We start from the raw sequence: 8901 nt of genomic DNA, 5'->3' as shown, positions 1-8901 counted from the left end.
GTGATCAAATGATGAGGCAATATGCTTCTTTAAATTTAAAGACATAAAAGAATTAAAAACAGCTTGTGCACAGGATGGACCTATGTCGCCATATACTATATCAATTATTGAAGCATTGGCTGGGAAAATTCTAACAGCAGATAATTTGGAAATCTATAGGCAAAGCTTGTTTATCAGGAGGAGAATATTTAATTTGGACAGTAGAATTCTGTGACTTATGCAAAAAGACTGCAATGTTAAATCAGCAGGCAGGGGATGGTGATTGGAATGTTGATATGCTTACTGGGGAAGGAAATTATGCTGGGAATGACAACCAAATTGTATATCCCCATGCTGTTTATCAACAAATAGCCACAGCAGCTTTTAAAGTCTGCATTAGACTTCCTTCAAAAGGAGAAACTGGGGCGGGGGGGGGGGAGGGGTGGTTAACTAAGGTTATACAGGGTCCTGTTAAGAATTATGCTGATTTTGTAGATAGACTGACAAAAATGGCAGGGAGAGTATTTGGAAATGCTGGTACTGATATGGACTTTGTAAAACAACTTGCTTATGAAAATGGAAATAGTGCTTGCAAAGCAGCTATATGGCCTTATAGAAAGAAAGATGATCTATGAGGATATATTAGATTATGTGCTGGTATTGGCCTCAGCTATATGCAGGGGATAGCCATGTCTACAGCATTACAAGGAATTCCCTCTCAAATGGCTGCCAGTGCAGCAACATTTGGCAAGTGCTTTTCTTGTGGAAAAATAGGACATATTAAAAAAGATTGTCCAATTAAAAGAAAAAGTGGAAATTCCAATAATCCAGCTCCTGGTCTTTGCCCAAATTGCAAAAGAGGAAAACAATGGGCAAATGAATGTAGACATAAAACAGATAGAGATGGCAACCCTATTATCCAGCAGCAGGGAAATGGGAGAAGGGGCCAGCCCCAGGCCCCACAAAGACAAGTTTATGGGGCAATACAGTTTGTTCCTCTAACAGCCCATTATAGCCAACTTCTCGGAGCCACCCCAGGGAGTGCTGGACTCGACCTCAGTTCCTCCACCTCCACAGTACTGACTCCAGAAATGGGACTTCAAGCACTGCCTACTGGAGTATGTGGCCCCCTGCCCAAGGACAGTGCAGGCTTAATCTTGGGAAGAAGTAGCAGTGCTATGCAGGGATTACAAATAGCACCTGGAATAATTGGTGCAGATTTCACATAACTTAAATTATGGTGTCTTCTCCAAAAACAATCTTTACAATATTGCCCAGTCAGAGAATAGCTCAATTGTTGCTCCTTCCAATGATAAGAACTGGAAGGGCTGCTAATATTCAGGTTTGAGGAACTCAAGGATTTGGTTCAATAGATGTTTACTGGGTTCAACCTATCTACCTATAAGGAACATCCAAAATTAACTTTAAAATTAAATGGGAAGCAATTTGAAGGGTTAATACACACTGGAGCTGATGTTACTATTTTGTCTGGTAATTACTGGCCTGCTTCTTGGCCTAAGCATCCTATAGGGACTCATTTGAGAGGTATTGGACAATTCTCTTGTCCTGAGCAGAGTGCTGCAGAATTACTTTATAGACAGTTTGCCTTTAAACCAGTGGAGAAGAGATGTTTTGAGTCAAATGAAGTTGTTAATATGTAGTCCTAATGAAATTGTTACTGCTCAAATGCTTAGACAGGGTTACTTGCCTGGTAAGCGATTAGGAAAATGAGGACAAGGTGACTCATTACCTATTCAAGTAGCTTCTAATACAAATCATCAAGGGCTAGGGTATTTCCTCTAGTGGCCACTGGTCAGGCTGTACCACCCCACACAGAGACTGTTCATTGGAAATCTGATGATCCTGTGTGGTTGTATCAGTGGCCTTTGAGATGGGAAAAACTGATAGTTGCTCAAACGTTAGTTCAAGAGCAATTAGAGGCAGGACATATAGAGGAATCATCTTCACCCTGGAATACTCCAATTTTTGTCATTAAAAAGAAATCAGGAACATGGTGATTACTGTAAGATCTGAGAGTTGCGTATGTTACTATGCACTTAATGGGAGCATAGCAACCTGGTCTGTCTAGTCCTGTAGCTATTCCAGCTGACTTTTCTAAAGTGATTATTGATTTGAAAGATTTTTTTTTTACTATACCTTTACATTCACGAGATTGTTGCTGTTTTTCTTTTAGTGTCCCTTCTAGTAATTCTAAGGAGCCTATGAAAAGATATCAATGAAAAGTTCTCCCTCAACGTATGGCTAATAGTCCAACTTTATATCAGGAAATCATACCTAAAGCTTTAGCTTCTACAAAAGGCAAATTTACTCAAATATATATTATTCACTATATGGATGATATTTTATTAGCTGGAAAGGAAAAGACAGATGTTTTGACTTGTTTGTCTTACATGGAACAACAACTCACTATGGGGGGATTAAAAATTGCACCTGAAAAGGTACAACAAGATTCGCCTTTTTCTTATCTTGGATTTTATTTATATCCAAAACAAATTGAACCACAGAAAGTCACTCTTAAAACACAGAACCTTACCACTTTAAATGATTTTCAAAAATTGTTAGGAGATATTAATTGGATTAGCCCTTACTTAAAATTTACTACTCATGAATTAAAACCTTTATTTAATATACTACAGGGGGACTATAATCCTTCTTCTTTTCCTTCTCTTACACCTGAAAGTTCTAAAGCAGTAATTACAGTACAAAAGGCTATAGAAGAACAATTTATCACTTATATTGATTATAGTAAAGAGCTGTGGTTACTTGTATTTCCCACCCCATATACTCCAACAGGATTGTTGTGGCAAGGAGCTCCTATACTAGGGGTACATCTTGCATCTTCTCCTCCAAGAACTGTCACTCCTTATTATGACCATGTTGCTAAAGTAGTGATGGAAGGAAGAGCTGAATCTATTAAATATTTTGGTATAGAACCACAGGTTATCTGTCAGCCTTATAATTCAAAACAGATTTCTTGGCTTTTTGCTTTTTCATATATTTGGGCATTATTCATGGTAGGTTTCATAGGAAGCATTGGTAATCATTACCCTAAACATAAATTAATTCAGTTCTTCATGCAACATCAAGTCAGTTTTCCTTGTAATACACAAATTTCTCCTATCAAGGATGCTGTGTTGGCCTTTACAGATGGATCTTCTTCTGGCCTAGCTGCTTATTCTTTAAATGGACAAACATATACTTTTAATAGTCCTTATAAGCCTGCATAATTTGTAGAACTGGCAGCCTTTAAAGCTTTATTGCAACATACTGCTACTATATCTGTTAATATTTACACTGATAGCCAATGTATTGTCCACTCAGTTCTTTATTTAGAAACCAGTAACAGAATAAGTCCTTCTCTACTGTTTACAATTTGTTTGCACAGGTTCAACTTTTGATTCTCCAGTGCTCAGCTCCTTTCTATGTAGGACAACTTCATGCTCATTCTGGCCTCCCTGGACCCTTAGTTCTGGGAAATGATATTACACAGGAGGCTACGAGAATTTTTCTGTGGAAGAAGTTATTGATGCTCATAAGCTTCATCATGTTAATGCTAATACTCTACGTCTTAAATATAAAATTGCACGTGAACAACCATGACAGATAGTTAAAAACTGTCAATAATGTCTCACAATTTTACCTGTGCCACATCATGGTGTCAATCCTCGAGGTTTGACTCCTGGCCATTTGTGGCAAATGGATATAAATCATGTTCCTGAGTTTGGAAAAATGAAATTTGTACATGTTTCTATTGACACCTATTCTAGTTTCATCTGTGCTTCTTCTCAAATGGGAGAAGCTACTAAACATGTTACTGCATATTGCCTTCATTCTTTCAATATTTTAGGAGTACCTAAACAACTAAAAACAGGTAATGGTCTAGGATATACAATTATGGGATTTAAACACTTTTGTTCTACTTTTAATATTGAGCATGTTACTGAAATTCCTTATAACTACCAAGGGCAAGGTGTCATGGAACGAGCAAATGGAACATTAAAAATCTGTTACAAAAACATAAAAAATGGGAAATGACACAGGGATCAGTAACAAAATGGTTAAATCATACTTTATTTATTTTAAATTTTTTACTTTTGGATGCAAAAGGATTTTCTGCTGCTGACCATTTTTGGCATGCACAAACCAAGACTAATTATACTAAAGTAATGTGGAAAGATCCATTGACTAACAAATGGAGTGGACCTGATCCTGTATTAATATGGGGATGAGGATCTATTTATATTTTTTCACAGAAAGAAAATGGAGCCAAATTGTTGACAGAACGTTTGGTCTGGTGTGCAGGCCACAAGATCAAACAAGAGGACACTGCTGATCCTGATAATATGGAGTCATCTACATCTTGCTTACAGTGACCTCTACTGGACCTATGATTCTAGCCCTCCTATATTGCATCCAGTGACCTGGGAGAAAAAAGAATTCATAGTTCTAATCAATAATACTCAGTTGCTAAGCATGCCATCTAGTAAAAATATAAAATTACATCAAGTAATGATGAGTTCATATTCAGGGTGTGGTTTAGGTATTCCACTATGCTTTTTTAAGACCAGCATAGCGGGATGCTTTGAATTAAAGGAAAGAAACATTATTGTAAAGCATGTACAAGAGCACGTACAAGGTATGAAGAAGATTAAGCAGGTTCAAACAAGCAGAATTTCTATTTGTTTTCCCTATTGAAATCAAGTTACAGGGGATAGCCCATCAGAGGACTTTACTCCCTGGGAAGGAAATACACCTTGGTTCAATAACTCTATACATTGGAGCAAATGTGTAGGGAAAATATTTATCATATATAATGTTTCTGGATCTACAAGATATGTTAAGGATTGGTCAGGATAAGCAGGTTCTATAGGGACTAAAACTGTATGGGTTAATGATTGGGCTAATGGACTGTCCTCAGGATTGTGGCAGTCAAACAATGGACATCAGCAAACTTACATGTGGAAAATTGCTGCTGCTATGGGAGGTATCAAGATTATATCTGCCAGCAATAATTCAAATAGTCTACCAAAGAGAACTGTTATGGCCTGTGTTACACCACCTTATGCCCTGATGTTAGGAAATATAAATATTATTTGGTATCATGGATCTGAAGGAATGTTTAATGTTATCTGTGATAATTTTAGTCTGTCCAATTGTGTTTCTCATGTTTCTAAAACTGCAATGATTGGCAAACAACCTGCATTTGTTATGATTCCAGTTAATCTTTCAAATCCTTGGTATTCTGACAAGGGTATTCAAACTCTAGAGGAAGTTAAAAATACTTTAAGTAGACAAAAGAGAATTGTAGGTTTAATTATTGCTGGAATTGCTGCATTTATTACATTATTAGCTTCTATTACTACTGCTGCTGTTGCTCTTACACAAGAAATTCATACTGCACACTTTGTTAATAATCTAGCTAAAAACATTTCTGTTGTTTTGGGAACTCAAGTAGCCATAGATTAGAAGCTACAAGAAAAGATAGATGACTTGTTTGATGTAGAGACCTATTTAGGAGAGCAAATTCAAGGAATAAAGATTAGAGCTTGATTGGAATGCCATGCAAATTATCAATGGATATGCATCACTTCTAAAACTTATAATGCTAGTTATGAAGATTGGATAAAGGTCAAAATGCACTTGGAATGAATTTGGCACCATGATAATATTTTATTAGATTTTATTAGTTTACATTCAAAAATTCTAGCCATACAGAACAGTCATCTTGATTTTGATGCCAGTAAGGCTGCTAATGATTCACTTGCTACAATTAAGTTTGTGTTGCCTGGTTGGGACTCTCTAAGTTCCTGGATAGGCAGCTTTGCAGCTGTGGGAGTTTGCCTTATGCTTCTCTTATGCCTATTGCCTGTTTTCTTCAAGTGTCTAATGAAGTCTATTGTGAATGTTCATGCAGAGGTCCAAGGTATGCATTATAGAACACGTCATAGGCTCCCTCATACTTTATCCTAATTCCCCCTAAATTTTATCTGGCTTGTAGCCAAAGATGGGTAAGATCAGGGGGAGAGGCATCCAACCTAAGACAGGGCACGTATTGAAGGATAATACATTTGTCCAATGATGGGTAAGGATGTTCTTCTGCTTCTGAAAACCTAATAAGGGCACAGTCACTTCTTTTAATAAATAAACAAGGGGGAGATGTCAGGAGCTGCAGGGGAGCTGCAGATGATCTTTGACTTCAGGAGCTACAGGTGGTCTTTAATTTCTTAGCACAAAGGCCTTATCCTATGGCCTAGGTGGGAAGGCAGCCTAGGTGAGATGGTGCCAGTTACAAAGGCATTATTTAACATAAGGCCTAGGCACCTGACACAACGGAATTACCATATGGCCCTGGTGAAGCTGACCTTAGGCACGTAGGCATTGTCAAGAAAGTTTTATCTTCTGTATATAAGCTTGTGTCTGCCTGAATAAACCTGAGCCTTGATCAGAACTTGGCTTGGCTCCATTCCTTGTGTTCTTGTCTCAGATTCATTCTTACTCCCTCCTTCAAGGCCTGTTTTGACTTTCATGCTGCAGGCTGGCACAAGCAGGAACTTTGACTCTTATGCATACCTCCTTCCAAGAAATCATATATGCATACCAGTGACACCTCTTCCATCCAGACAGTTGGAAATCCAAATTACAAGCTTTAACAAAACACCTGCATATAGGAATTCTGGAAAAGATGGCATCTGCCTAACTGTGCTACACCTCTCAGGGAAGGAAAGGCAAGGCAAGGCATTAAGCATTCACTGGGAATTTTAGGAGATAAAAATTTCTAATAGATTGCCAGTGGGAGGGCACAGAGTCCCACCCCCCCCCAAAAAAAGAAAATGCTGATTCCTATGCTTTCAGGTAGCCCACTAGGTCCCCCAAGACCACCTAGCCAGCTGACCTAGCCATAGTCCCAGGCTCAGGATACTCATACACTAACTGCAGGCAAGAGGACACAGGCCAGCTTAGTTCCACCTGAGTTGCTGGACACAGACAATCACCTGGTTACTTCCACTCACATGTGACCTCAGGCCAGCTCTGCCTGCCTGCCTTCCCACCCATGTGTGAGCACAGGCCACTCCACCCTTGGCCCACATGTGCACAAGCTCAGGCTCATTTGAGCTTGGGCCTGCTATGCCCATCTGCCAGCATGTTCACCTCCTCAGGCCCACTCTGTCTGCCCAGACAATGGCCACCTGCATGAGACCTCAGGCTCTCCACCCACCCAAGCTCAACATCAGACCCACTCAGTCCACCCACCTGCCCACAATGTTGGGCTGTCTTCCCACTTGCACCAAACCTCAGGTCCATTGCCTGAAGAGGCACCACTTACCCTGCCCATTGAGACCACATTCTCACTCTCCTTGCCTGTACACTGTGATGGGCAGACCACAGCACAAAAGGAATAACATGAAAAATCAAAGACAAGTAAATCCAATAAGATTGCCCAGTCCTACAGTGGATGCCTCTAGTCAAAAAAAGAAGAAACATTTGAATGAGAAGCCCAAAATGCAGTTAAGAGAAATGCAACCCTGACCAAACTACTGCTAGAACTTGCAAAAAAGCAACAAAGGACAAAATTTTGTGGATGTTGCCATCACTAGAGTAGACCTCAAAGATAAGAAAATAGGAAGGGTACAAAAAGGATATGAATAAGCATAAAAAAAAAACAGGACCTCAAAACTCAGTGGGCAATGCTAAATGACGATATAAAGAAATAGCAGAATGAATTCCCAGAAGTATCAAGAAAATAAGAAAATGATGTGAAAAGGGATTTTAACAGAGGGATATAAAATATACATACAAAAGTAGTAGAAAATTCAAAACAAGCCCAAAAATCTTTAGATGCACTCAAGGATAAGGCAAGTCATGTGGAGGATAAAAGCTCAGATCTTGAAGACAAGAGTGAAGAAACAGTCTGAGTTGAAAAGTTTGAATAAATTCCAAAATTTCTGTAAACAGAACATGAGGGAAATACAGAATACCCTTAAAGGTCCTAACATTCAGGTTGTGGGAATACCAGAAGGTGAAGACATACAGACAAAAGGCATAGAGAATTTATTTAACAAAATTAACAAAGAAAACTTTCCAACTCTCTCAAAAGAAAGGCCCATCAAGATACAAGAAGCCAACAGAACCTGAAAAAGATCAAAGGAGAAACTCTTCAAGACATATTGTCATTAAGATTCTTTGACAACAAAGAGAAAATCCTGAAAGCAACTAGGGAAAAACAACTCATCACATTTAAAGATAACCCCATGAGAATTACTTCAGACTTCTCAGCGGAAACCCTGAAAGCCAGAAGGGCCTGGAGTGGAACACTGCAAAGTCTAAGAAACTATGGCTTTCAACCCAAACTACCACACCCAGAAAAAGTATCCCTTACAATAGATGGTGAAAGAAAAACTTTCCATGACAAACTCAGCTTTACAATTATATGAACACAAAAACAAACTGACAGAGTATTTCAGGAAATTCTCTACAACAAAGAATCAAATAGTCCACCTCCAATGCCTAAAAGAAGCAGATCACAATAACCAAACACAGAGAAGGCACAAAAAATTTCAAAGGCCATGGAAACACCAAACACATATACCAACAAAATATGGCAGGGATCAATCAAACCTCACAGTTATTACCCTAAATATTAATCTCTTTAATTCACCCATAAAAAGACACAAGCTAACATGGTGGATCAGAAATTAGAACCCTCAATATGTTGTTTTCAAGAAACCCATCTCCACTAAAACAGACACCTCCTCAGGAAGAAATGGTGGAAAACAATATTCCAAGCAAATAGGAATAAGAAATAAGCAGGTATAGCTATATAAATATCCGATAAAATAGACTTCAAACCAAAAATAATTTAAAAAGACAAAGAAGGCCACTTCCTACTTATCAAGGGAACAA

Source organism: Jaculus jaculus, chromosome Y, assembly GCF_020740685.1.
Source record: "Jaculus jaculus isolate mJacJac1 chromosome Y, mJacJac1.mat.Y.cur, whole genome shotgun sequence".
NCBI lineage: Eukaryota > Metazoa > Chordata > Mammalia > Rodentia > Dipodidae > Jaculus > Jaculus jaculus.
Note: the sequence above shows the minus strand (reverse complement) of the source record.